Source organism: Amphiura filiformis, unplaced genomic scaffold (assembly GCF_039555335.1).
Source record: "Amphiura filiformis unplaced genomic scaffold, Afil_fr2py scaffold_499, whole genome shotgun sequence".
NCBI lineage: Eukaryota > Metazoa > Echinodermata > Ophiuroidea > Amphilepidida > Amphiuridae > Amphiura > Amphiura filiformis.
The window spans coordinates 1-12,565 of record NW_027305963.1 but is presented as its reverse complement, the minus strand read 5'-3'; the positions used below and the strand labels follow the sequence as shown (position 1 = coordinate 12,565).

At 35.4% G+C, this 12,565-nt stretch overlaps 1 long non-coding RNA gene across 1 annotated transcript; it reads left to right on the top strand.

Moving 5' to 3' along the window:
* Positions 1–5,672: 5,672 nt before the first annotated feature.
* On the top strand, positions 5,673–9,975 carry LOC140145637 (uncharacterized). The gene is made up of 3 exons (XR_011858106.1): positions 5,673–5,868; positions 7,795–7,877; positions 8,677–9,975. It is a non-coding gene; the product is annotated as an uncharacterized lncRNA (long non-coding RNA).
* Positions 9,976–12,565: the final 2,590 nt, after the last annotated feature.

Genomic DNA, 12,565 nt, shown 5'->3' with positions numbered 1-12,565 from the left:
CGTATAAGCTAGTATGTAGCACGTTGACAACTTTTGTTTTAATTATTTCCCATCAGACTTTTATTTGATTTAAGTTTGTAATTAATCAATATCGAGACGAGTAATGCCATAATAATGATAACACAGATTTTAAACAAGTTCATTTTGAAGTTTTTTATAATTCAAATTCTTCGGTTGGGATAACGGGTTGAAAAGATGCTAGACGTACATTTTAATAACCATGACAACCAGGGTTCATAACCTGCGACATCGGGTTATAAAACATGTTACCTCTGAAACACACGTTGGTGTCAACAATATCGTTTTAAACGTGTTTGCTGCAAGCTGGTTCTAAAAGCAAACTTGCTCTTCCGTTTTAATTGTAACACACCGTGGGTTAAACTAACACGTTTCGTCAAATTCTATATACATATGCCAGTGATGCTATTTTCAACAAAAATTATTTACCCTGTTTATTTCACCAGTTATAAAATATAAGCCTATACTAGGTATCTCGCGCTAGTAACAGGCGTGTGCACTCTCCGATTTCCAACGTGAAAATGATGACGTCACAGTAGTTGCACCTTTATGTATTTCATCCGTGATACCGCGGATGGACTTCGAACGTTCGACTACTGAACGTTTTACGCTCGCTCGCCACGATAAGGATAGATATTACATAAACGACGTTATCATACAAATGTGTGTATCTCTTTAAAAGGTGTCAGTTTGCTTTCACGCTGCGGTTTTAAAGTTAAAGTTTGCTTTTATGCCCGCGGTTTTAAAGTTTTATTTGAAAGTTTATAATAATAATGACGGATTCATTTGTATACTTTTTTTTAGTTCAGACAATCTTCGAGTTATATTTCATCTGATAAAACTAAAATAGTATTTTAAATGAAACTTCTATTGCATAAAATGTTTTCACCCGTTGAATAAAATTATTTCCAACATCAAATGCCATCAAACCCTGAAATAAATAATCATGCTCCACGCTATCGAATGCTTATATCTAACAAGACGATGGAACCTGGGATATCGTTTGAATCACAATAATCAATAATATCAATAATTGTTCTGATATTATTACCAATGTTTCTCCCTTTCATAAAGCCAGTCTGATCTTCATGGATAAATTCGTGTAAAAATAATTTGAATCGATTTGCCTTGATTTTAGCAATAATTTTATAATCAGTGTTAACGCAACAAACGCAATGTTCTTAAAACGTTTAAACGTTTTATAAACACGTTTTGGGTTCATTCAAAACGTTTTGATAACATTGAAATGTCGGGTTATGCAAAGGTCATGAAAACGTTTTAAAAGGTTTTATTATGAAAACAACATTTTCAAAATATTGTCAAAATGTTATTGTAAACTATTTTTGGCAAATATTTTGCTGAAAAATATTTCGTCAATTCTAACGTTATGTTAAATGTTTTGCATGAGGTCTTCGAAAATGTTTTTGGAACGTTATTAAAACGTGTTTTATGCTCTTTATATAACCCGACCAATAACCTTTTCTGTAAAACGTTTTGTGTTTGCTGGGAAGGAGAGAAATAGGCCTATAATTCCTAATAAAATGGGGATCTTTATCTTTATATTTCAGATTTAGTAAATGGTCTATTCAATTTTGTGTTACAGTCGCTACACAGTTGAGGAATATTCAAATTATCCAAAAATGATGAGTAGATTTTGAAGTATGGATTAATAAAAACATTGAAGATGATCTATAATGCATTTTTGATTTGTTTTATTGGATTTATTTCAGATTAGACGTATCTTGGTTAATCCGATCAATTTTGTTTTGAATTGTTTTCATACAAAACGTTTTAAACGTTTACATGACCTTTATATAACCCGACATGTAATTGAAACGCTTTATCTAAACCGAAACCCAAAAGTAACGTGTTTAGAACGTTTTAAACATTTTTGTGCTTGCTGGGAAGTTATGCTACGTTACTCTTTGAGGGGATTTTCCCTGATTGAAGGTATACGGGGATTACGTCGCGGCGCGAAGGACCGCTACATCTATTACGTAACGATCGAGCTAATTGGATGAATTATACGAATCATAGCCATCTGCTCGCATTATTCGTGTCATGTATGCGAGTTAATTATTTAATTCACCGCAATCTGTTACGCATTTTATGTCGCAATTAGGTCTACATTATGCCATGTATGCAAATCGCGATTATTGCAGCGAGCTGGCTGGTTGTGAGATCTTAATTAAATTAAATTGTTGCGTAAACAAAGAGATTATGATTTTTCGATCGAATCACGTCACTCGCCATCTGCGCGCCCGTATATGATAATGCGTTTTCAATCTAATTGATCGCAAAACTTTGTCTTTGAATCGTTCGAATGAACAACCGTGCGACAATGGCTATATTTTTGGAATAAAAAAAACAACAGATACGGCAATTAACTAGTCATCAATGGTTCATTCATCTTACTCTGCCTTTGTTACCGATAATTTTTTGTAAATTAATTTTACCTGAAAATTATGTATGCGGATGATTACCATAAAAACGTTGTATTGGAGACAAGTTTATGGGTCATCGTGTTATTGGATGGTAAAATGAGTACTATCATTTTTTGTTTAGTGCGTCTTATATTAATTATTTGTAACAGTACGTTTAAACGTATAATAAAAGCGATGAACTCTCCATGAGTTACTGGTATAGATAAACGGGCTTCAGATACAACCTCGCGCTAGTAACAGGCGTGTGCACTCTCCGATCTCCAAAGTGAAAATGATGACGTCATAGTAGTTGCACCGTTATGTATGTCATCGGCGATACCGTGAATGGACTTCGCGTTCGACTACTGAAGGTTTTGCGCTCGATCGCCACTTACATAAACGACGTTATCATACAAAGGTGTGAAAACTTTTTGACTCTTTGCGTTGGCTAACTTTGAAGGTGTTAGTTTGCTTTTACGCTGCGGTTTTAAAGTTTTCCCGTCTCATATTCGGACATGCGCGTGTAGTGTGGGATAGGCTACAACAGCAGACATCCCCCATCATGCATTGCGATCATATCATTTAATTAAATGAGAACGCGGCGATGACGTCATCATTTACCTCCTGGTCGTCACCGAGTGCATCTCATGTCACGATTTTTAGATGGGGCATACGCCTAAAATATTTAAATATTTTTAATTTGTGTAAGGAATTTAAATTGGGCAAATTAAAACTTGTTATATATCATTAAATCGTAAATATCGAATCAATTCATCACGCTGTCTATCGCTCTTTTAAAACTCAGCTGCATCTCTTCATTGGACCAGTTTATGAAGGTTTTAACACGTGTCCCTATTGAGAACTCCAAACCAAAAACCAAACAAGGTCGTATTTGATGCCCTATTTATGCTTCGTTATGTCATATTTCCCCAAAAATAGTGACGGGAAAATTTGAACGAGAAAGTGGGTCGTCGAATTTATTTAATCGTAATGAATCGTAAAACTATTTCTTTACTCGTGGTTACACGGATGACGATGAATTTGAAATCATATAGGATGGTATAAACTGAAATACCCCATCTTAATCTATTTCTTTAAATTAAGATTGAATTTAACAACTTTCAAAAGTTGTCCGAAACTAAAGGTTTGTTACACGATAGCTTAATGATCAGGAATAGTTGAAACACAAAATGCCTATTCGCGATGTTTGTTTTCAAAGTTGAGAACGCATTCTACAATCAAAAACACACAAAATCTAAGGTAGGTTTACCGGTCCCTCGATCAGTCGGTGCATTCCTACCGCTACGTGAATTCGCAGCACTCACTCGTGAAACTTTAAATGAGAATCTTTAAATCTGATTTGAAACGATGATGATAGAACGATTATTATCTGGTAAACTGGTGTTTGCTGAGATTAACTGTAAACTCGTTGATTATTTGGCAAATGCAAATGTTGCTTCAATTTCTGAACGATAATGAGAATGTTAGAATTTAATCTTCAATGATTCAATTAATGAATACTGTTATTTGCGAACGCTAACATCCATTTAACATCATCTGGTAAACTAGTAAAAAGAAACCGAGAATATGATTGCTGATTATTTGGCAAATGCACCAACGAATGTGTTGCTTCGATTTTTGAACGATTGGCCTGTTTATAAATAATCTTCAATGATTACATTTTGAAAACTGCCTGTCTCGGACCGAGACCAGGAGGGGCGCGAACGAGACAGGTTGGTCTCGAGCCGGTTCGCGCCCACCTCAAAATGATAACTCGCTTATCGTGAACATGATGTTTCGCACTAGGATATCGACCTTGTTACATTTGTAAAGATGACCACGTCAATATCAGATCGCTAAAATTTATCATTGAATCGTTTTCAACTTCCCTGATGACAGAAAAAACAAAATTAAATCGGCTGATAAATCATATTGTTGAAAGGGCACGGTATTATAACCAGTTATAATGTGTAATTAAGCTTCTTTCGAATGAACAACCATTCATTCATTCATTCATTCATTCATTCATTCATTCATTCATTCATTCATCTTTATGTCATTCAAATATAAAATATAACAGCACAACAATAAACACATACATTGAATGAGGAGGTTCTCGAAAGGCCGGATGGCCTGTATTAAGAACCCCATGTCCTAACCTTAAAAGTTTCAAAATAACAACAAGAACAACAACAACAACAAAATATACCACAAAATGTCAATACAAAACCCACCCCTCCCCCTCATTTACCCTGACAAAAGCCAAAAAACCTGATTTGTGATCAAGTATATGCAAGAAATTACCGTGGTAAATTCAATACTACAATAACTATAGATAATACGATACACAATTAAATTACTTTAAGCCGTACAAGGAAATGTGAAAAAACACTAAATGTAATTGAGAATAATATTATTTTTCATTTTGGTTTTGAAATGCATGATCGTCCTTATAGTCTTTATATGTTTCTCAAGTGAATTCCACTTGTTTTTAAGGTTTTATGGGCGAAATTCGTTTTTAGATTTAGGAACCTGGTAATCTTCATTATTTCTCGTGTGGTACTTGTGCAGAGTACTCTGCCTTACAAAATACAACCGCGCGACTAGGGTTATATTTTTGGATTTAAAATACGGCAATAAACTTAACTAGTCATCAATGGCTCAAACAGCTCATTCATCTTACCTGGCCTTTGTTATCGACAATGTTTGTAAATTATTTACCTAATGAAATGATTACCTTAAACATGTCAAAGCTGGATTTACGTTCTGTTGGAGACAAGTTTATGGTTATCGTGGTATCGGTTGGTAAATTGAGTACTCTTAACTATCAATTTTTGTTTCGTGCGTCTTTGATATTTGTAACAGTATGTTTAAATGTATAATAATAACAATACTAAGCGATGAACTCTCCCGAGTTACTGGTATCCAAGCTAGGATAAAGGGGTTTGTCAAATACAACCTCGTGTGCACTCTCCGATCTCCAAAGTGAAAATGATGACGTCACGATAGTTGCTCCGTTATGTATGCCAGTGATTACCGCGAATGAACTTCTCGGCTGAACGTTTTGCGCTCGATCGGCGCGGTAAGGATCTTACATAATCTATCTATCTGTACAAACATTCATTAAACTCTCTTATCAGTTTACGTATGAAAACTAACGTTCATACTCTCTTATCAGTTTACGTGTGAAAACTTACACCTTGTGTGTATTAATAGTTAACTGTCCGCTGTCTAAGTTTCCCCGCATCCGGACATGCGCACAGAGTTGAGTTTGGCCTATTGGCTAAACAAATTCCCCGCATCAGTTACGTTTGACTTCTGGACTTTGTACCTACTGAAATCTCGTCATTCAAAGACTGTGAACAGCATCAAGTGCTATTCTATCTAGAGAGCGGAATATCGTTTCGAGGTTCTGCCTGTATTACTGGTAAGTTTGATATTTTTCTAATTTATACGTATTGCGTTATTTAGCCCATTCAATACTTAAAAGAAATAATGCCGTTAAGTCTCACAAATCGTGTTATGGCATGCTTAAGGGATCTGGAATGAGCGTTTTGAGCGTTTCGACAGTATTTTTTATGGAACATGAGAGCACCTCAGACGTATCGAATTGCATTCTGAATACGAAGCATGTATTTTGATATCAAATAATTTTCATTTTTGAAAATCACGATATAATACAAATTTTATGACAAATTATAAAAATTTGATATTTTTCACATTTTGATATACAACAGTCCTCGAAGTAAATTTTATAAATCTAATGATATATTCTTAAAGTGTTTGTAGCTGGGAAGAAAAGCCGACGATCAATTGAAAATTTTGACCTTTCATATTGAAGATATGGATTTTTTCCCAAAAGACCAATTTTTTTTTTTTGGTGTTTTGGGAAAAAATCCATATCTTCAATATGAAGGGTCAAAATTTTCAATTGATCGTCGGCTTTTCATCCCACCTACATACACGTTAAGTATAAATCATCAGATTTATAAAGTTTGCTTCGAGTACTGTTAAATATCAAAAATATCAATTTCTAATGATTTGCCATAAAATGTGTATTACATTGCGAATTTCAAAAAATCAAAATTATTTGATATCAGAATGACATTCTTCGTATTCAGAATGCAATTCGATATGTCTGATGTGCTCTAATGTCCCACAATAAATACTGTCCAAACGTTCATACCCCTTCCCTAAGGTGGTTCTACACCCTTGATAAATTTGTGAATATTTTTGTATTTTTCTCAGAAATGGTATCAAAAGTTATGTATATTATAGGGCAAGCAATTCAGTTACTACACTGGAATTTCAGTGAAAGAGGTACCGCTTAACATACATAATGAACCACTTTTCTGGAATCAATGAAATTTCAGTGAAGTAATTGGATTCATTGCCCCTATAATATACATAACTTTTGTTACCAGTGTGTAGTTATTTTTGAGAAAAATACAAAATTAGTCACAAAATGTATCGGGGGTGTAGTACCACCTTAACGTCACGATAATTCTAGCGAGTGCTTTAAATTATAGATCGTCAAAAACACGTTGTTGATTTCTTTCCTTCTTTTTTTGACGAAGTTTAATGAGAGCTGCTAGTAGTCTATCGTTAAAACAATACGTCTATATATAAGCGGCTTTATAACATTATTTTGTACGAGTCTAGCGTAGGCTACCGTGTGCAAGTTATGAAAGTTTAACCATAGGTTCACGTACATGATGATTTTATAGAATTTAATCGAATCTTATTTCAATCAATCAATCAGTTCATAATTATTTTAGTAATCTCAAACAGGTGTACAAAATTAACCATTACGTGCGCGCGCTGGCATTTAGCGTATCTATTTCAAGTTAGAGCATTTCCATTTCCCTCGAACACGTTGCCATGACGTTTTAAACATTTGCTTTTTGCTATCGCGTATTTTTATTTTAAAGGTCGTTTCTTTGTTTTTAAAATTTTTTGTAAGTTTTATTTCTTAGTTAGACCCATTGCGCTTACACGCGGTTACTACAAGCTAACGTTATTTTATAAGTGCGGTCCCTGGGTCATCATAGAGTTTGATAAAAATCGGGTTTGGTTAAAAACCGTTAGTGACAAATTTTAAACTTATAAGAAAGTCGATCGTCAATTCTAAATTAGCGAGCTTTCGATTTGCACGACGATTGGTCCTGCGACGGTAAAACTCTAAACGTTGTCGCGGTTGTCAGAATTTGGACGACGACGCAAGTCGACGACGACAACGTTAGGTGTTTTATCGTCGCAGAACCATCCGTCGTGCGAATCGAAAATTCCCTAATATCGTTTCAAATTCGATAAAAATGAATGATGACGATGATAATTTATTGTCTCTCTCTAGAAACCCGAATGAGGATCAAACAGAAGCCGGATCAGAGGACCTAGCTGTCCCGAGAAGAATTTCTGAAACAAACTCCGAGTCGGGTAATTAGCATAATAAATTTTGCGTTAAAGTTAACGATTATAAGCACGGTGAAATCTTGAGGACTTGATTTACACGAGATGTAACTATGAAAACATTAGTAAAAACACGATTAACTTAATCCTAAATTTACGTAACAAGATGCTAATTAATTGTATGGTTAATTAAAACCAAAATCCATGATTATGTAGTACCAATTTCATGCCAGTAATTATAGCAACTCAGTAATTATGCACATCTACATTATCGTCCATGCCTCTTCCCAGTCTATTTTCAGAATTTCAAGTAGTAGGCTAAAAAGCGACAAAGAAAGAGATATTGCATTCTTTCTGGTTTGGAAAGCGCTAATTAAATCTTTCGAATAATTAATTAAACCCTAAAAAAGAAGCACAGTTTTATCACCCTGTATACACAGAAGGAAGCATCGCACCCTATTTAAAGTATATATTTTCGGGCGGGTTATTTTGTTTTGTGGTCCTCAGATTGAGAAAATACTCCTCAAAAAAGAAATAGACACTCCCAAACTATACGACGTTTAAAAAGTTAATTGTTACACCCTGTATATCTTCCGGTACACCCTGAATATTGACACCGGGTATGTAATCTGTGTTCTTTATGCTTTCCAGCAATTTTTACATACCTGTAATTGGTACATAAAAGGTACCAATCATCTCAAAAGTAACGTTTTCAACTATGAAAAGAGTATGTCACATGGCCTTTTACTTTTCCCCATATGCATGTAGTTATTTCGAATATTATACTAATTATGTTTTATGACTCGTTTGCTTTATCGTTCTATAGGAAGCTGGATGCGAGACCCACCCATGACATACGAGAACAGACACAAACAGACACGGAAGAAAAAAAAACTGACATTAAAAGCGAGAGAGTTCGTCTCAGCCGGTCACAAAATGCGGAATTAATTACGAAAAGAGAATGATATAATCTCATCGATAAAATGAGTGATTTTTTATTAGCGTTCGTAATTTTTCTAAATGTTACGTTTAAAAACAGGAAAAAACACACCGGCTGAACAAACTAATGTCAAGCTGGTATATTTTTGGAAATTTAAGTTATTATTTAAAAAAAAAACGTAGTTCAGTAATAAAAACTATATGAGTTGGACTAAATAATAATACTGTTAATAAAAACTATATTTATTAGGGGCTGTCATTTTCTTAAGCAGAGGGTATGTCAATGACCAGAGTCAAATCTCTGGTCAAAACAAAATAATGTCATTTAGAAACATATTTTGATCATTTGAGTTGATATATAAAAAACAACAACAACAACAAAACAAACAAAAAGCCAAAAAAACAAACCAACACTTTATTATTTGGTACCCTCTTCCGTAGAAAATGACAGCCCCAAAATTTTACTCGTTCAGTCTGTTTATTTATAGTTTATAGGCACGATGTACATTTGGAAGTGACGGATGGTGTCGGGAAATAGGGGCCTATCGGTATGAAATGGTGTTTATAAGTAAAATATCCAAAACAAAGTGGGCCAAAATCATATTTTGTTCAAATTTACCAAATTTAAAATACGACTTTGCTGAAATACAATAAGACGAATTTTTTTCTACATCATTTTGATACTAAAATTCTAGAAACAAAGGTGTTATCGGGTAGCCGAATCTAATAAAATTAGGTCATTGAGTATGCCTTTAAAATGGGGTCATCGATCGGGTTGACTTCGAGAAAGGGAACCTATTGACAGGCACATACCCATCACTTCTAAATTTGAGTACCACCCCCCTGAAGTTTACTCGGCTTATGATAGGCGAAAAATATTCAGTTTTTGTTACTGCGCGTCTCAATAAAGTCACGCCCACGTAAATTCACAAAGGCGTGCACCAGTCACGCAACTCCGTAACTGTGTTGCGCGTCATTCTATATCAATTCACGGTGTTACGAGTGTTTTTCGCCCATTATAATCCGAACAAACTTCAACCGGGCATATGCAAAACCAGTATAATCGTAAGACTAGTTTACGCGTGACGTCCTGTCAACCAGACAAAACGCCTTTGCCCCGACGTCAGACGCAAACTAGTCTTTTTAATTATAGTATACTTAATATTCATGAGCTGGGCGTGGCTAATTAGCATATCTGAATATTCATGAGATACTAATTAGCATATATCTCATTATTCATGAGATAATAATTAGCATATCTGATTATTCATGAGGCTAATGAATATTCACGAGAAGGCGTGTCTAATAAGCATATTCACGAAGTGGGCGTGGCTAATCTGAATATTCACGAGGCGTGGCAAATGAGCGTAGTCACTGTGAACCTCACCTGGGAACCAAGGGAGAACAGTGCCAGTGCATTGATTGGTCACCCCAGTTTAAATAAGAAATAAATAAATAAATAATTAGCATATCTGATTATTCATGAGGCTAATGAATATTCACGAGATGGCGTGTCTAATAAGCATATTCACGAAGTGGGCGTGGCTAATCTGAATATTCACGAGGCGTGGCTAATGAGCGTAGTCACTGTACTAATGAGGCTTAGGAGGATCGCGCGATATCCATCTCGTGAATATGCTTATTAGCCACACCCACCTCGTGATTATACTGAAAATGAGTCATTAGCCATAAACCTCCGTTGATACGTCAATGCACGCAACATTATTGGGGCTTAGGGTTATCCTCGTGAATATTCAGATATGCTAATTAGTATCTCAGATATGCTAATTAGCCACGCCTACCTCATGCATATTAAGTACGTCTAAACTATTATGGGAACTCCAAACTAGGACAAATAAATCATTTACCAACCTTAGTTTTGCATAATGCGCGTTTGGTCAAACATAGAGTTTCTATATTGCGGCGTAAACGTCTTAAAAACGGCGTTTTATCGTGCAGATATCCAGTACATTTATTTCATTAGCATCAGTTGCGAGAACATGTACAATAGGGGGTGAGGCTGGTACTTTGGGATCTGTAGTTTTAGGACAAGTTCGTTCTTGACAAGTTGACGAAATGCAATCAGCGAAATTCGCTTAGTTGTTTGGCCGAAAATCAAATTTGCGCCTATACAAATTTCTGGAAATGATCCTCTCGCAACTTCTCAAGACGAGTTTTTATGTTTGGCTATTCTTTTAACTTAGTTAATACCTTTTACTTCACGATCCCTAAATCCAATAATCGAGTTTTCGGTGGTTGCCAATGTTAGCATCATTCTGTTATACTGTTATAAAAGTCTGATTTTTAAGGTGACCTTGGATCCGAGTAATAAAACTTAAACTCGAACGTTTCATGCATCTTTGCTTTCCGTAATATACAGAGGGCTCTTGCCTAAAGCATACCTGAAATAAATAAAACAAGATGAACAAAACCTAGTCGTGCTGTGTTGTTATCATTATTGGAGGCTGTATTTGATTTGTTTTTGTATTTGACGCGATATTATTCTCCTGCCCTCGTGCGAAAGACACGATTGAAAATGTATAGGCAAGTGTTTGGTTTGTAACGAGGAAGAGACTGCAAGCTGAATTGTAAATATTGGGTGGATGAAAATTCTACAGCTATGGTTACAAGGTACTTGAACTTGATCAAAGGTCATACCGGGTCAAAGGTCATATGGGGTCAACGGGGTAAAACAGTATCATGCTGCAACCAGGATAATAACATTTTGTGGCATGGTTGCATTATAACACTTTCAAATTCAAAGTATGAAACCGCAAAAGTCATCTGAGGTCAAAGGTCAGGTCATGGTATAAAGAATACAATATTACTGGCGCCCTGCACTAATGCTTTTCTTGTGAACTCTTCACATATGAAAAACAAATCTACTATGTAATTTATAAATGCAGTATTTTGGTCAATGACTGGATATGACTTTTGACTCCATAGCTATAATAATTGTCCGTGATTGGTCCGTTAGTTACACGAACTAATCACTGGTCGCTTGACAGGGACGCACTGGCTTTTATTATAATGATAATGCAGTGCCCCAATTTTTTAATTCAGAATTTCGAAGGTATGACCCTCAATGAGCTTTAACGTCAAAATATCAGTCGAAAAGATAGAAAAACAGAGGCATGATCGACCTGAATTAATCGATAATATCGATCACTCTTGTCTCAATTTTTAAGACGCAAAATTAAATAATTAAACAATGCAAACGACTGTGAATGAAATATATCGGACACTCTTGTTTTAAAAAAGTAAATGATATAATTCTTGTTTCAAATCAAACAAAAGCGTCGTTCTTGAATCACATTATTTCACATACGAAAAACGTGAAAAAAGAATTCACGAGGAAATCAACTTAAACAAGAAGAGAAAAACATACATCTCGTTAGGATTTGTTTTAAAGAGAGGCTCTCCATTATTTCAAGTTTATCTATCCCCTGACCAATATTGTTCGATACACCGCGCCTCTTCTATCACCTCTCTACTTTGCTCTTCGTCAGCGTTCAACGATAACGTCACTGAAGATAATTCAATGCTTTCGAGGCTAATTTCCGTGGATACTCGCGATCTCGATCTCTCTGTTTACGATCTCATTTGGAATGATGGTATCTTCGAACACAGTTTTCACCAGTAGATCTCTTTCTCGTCGGCGCCGAGTCGCTAACTTAACTATCAATTTCATTCGAGAGACTTTCATTTGCATTTTCCAGACTCTGTTCGTGACACATTCCGGACAAACCCCTAAATTTCACCATGCTCAGGGTCTA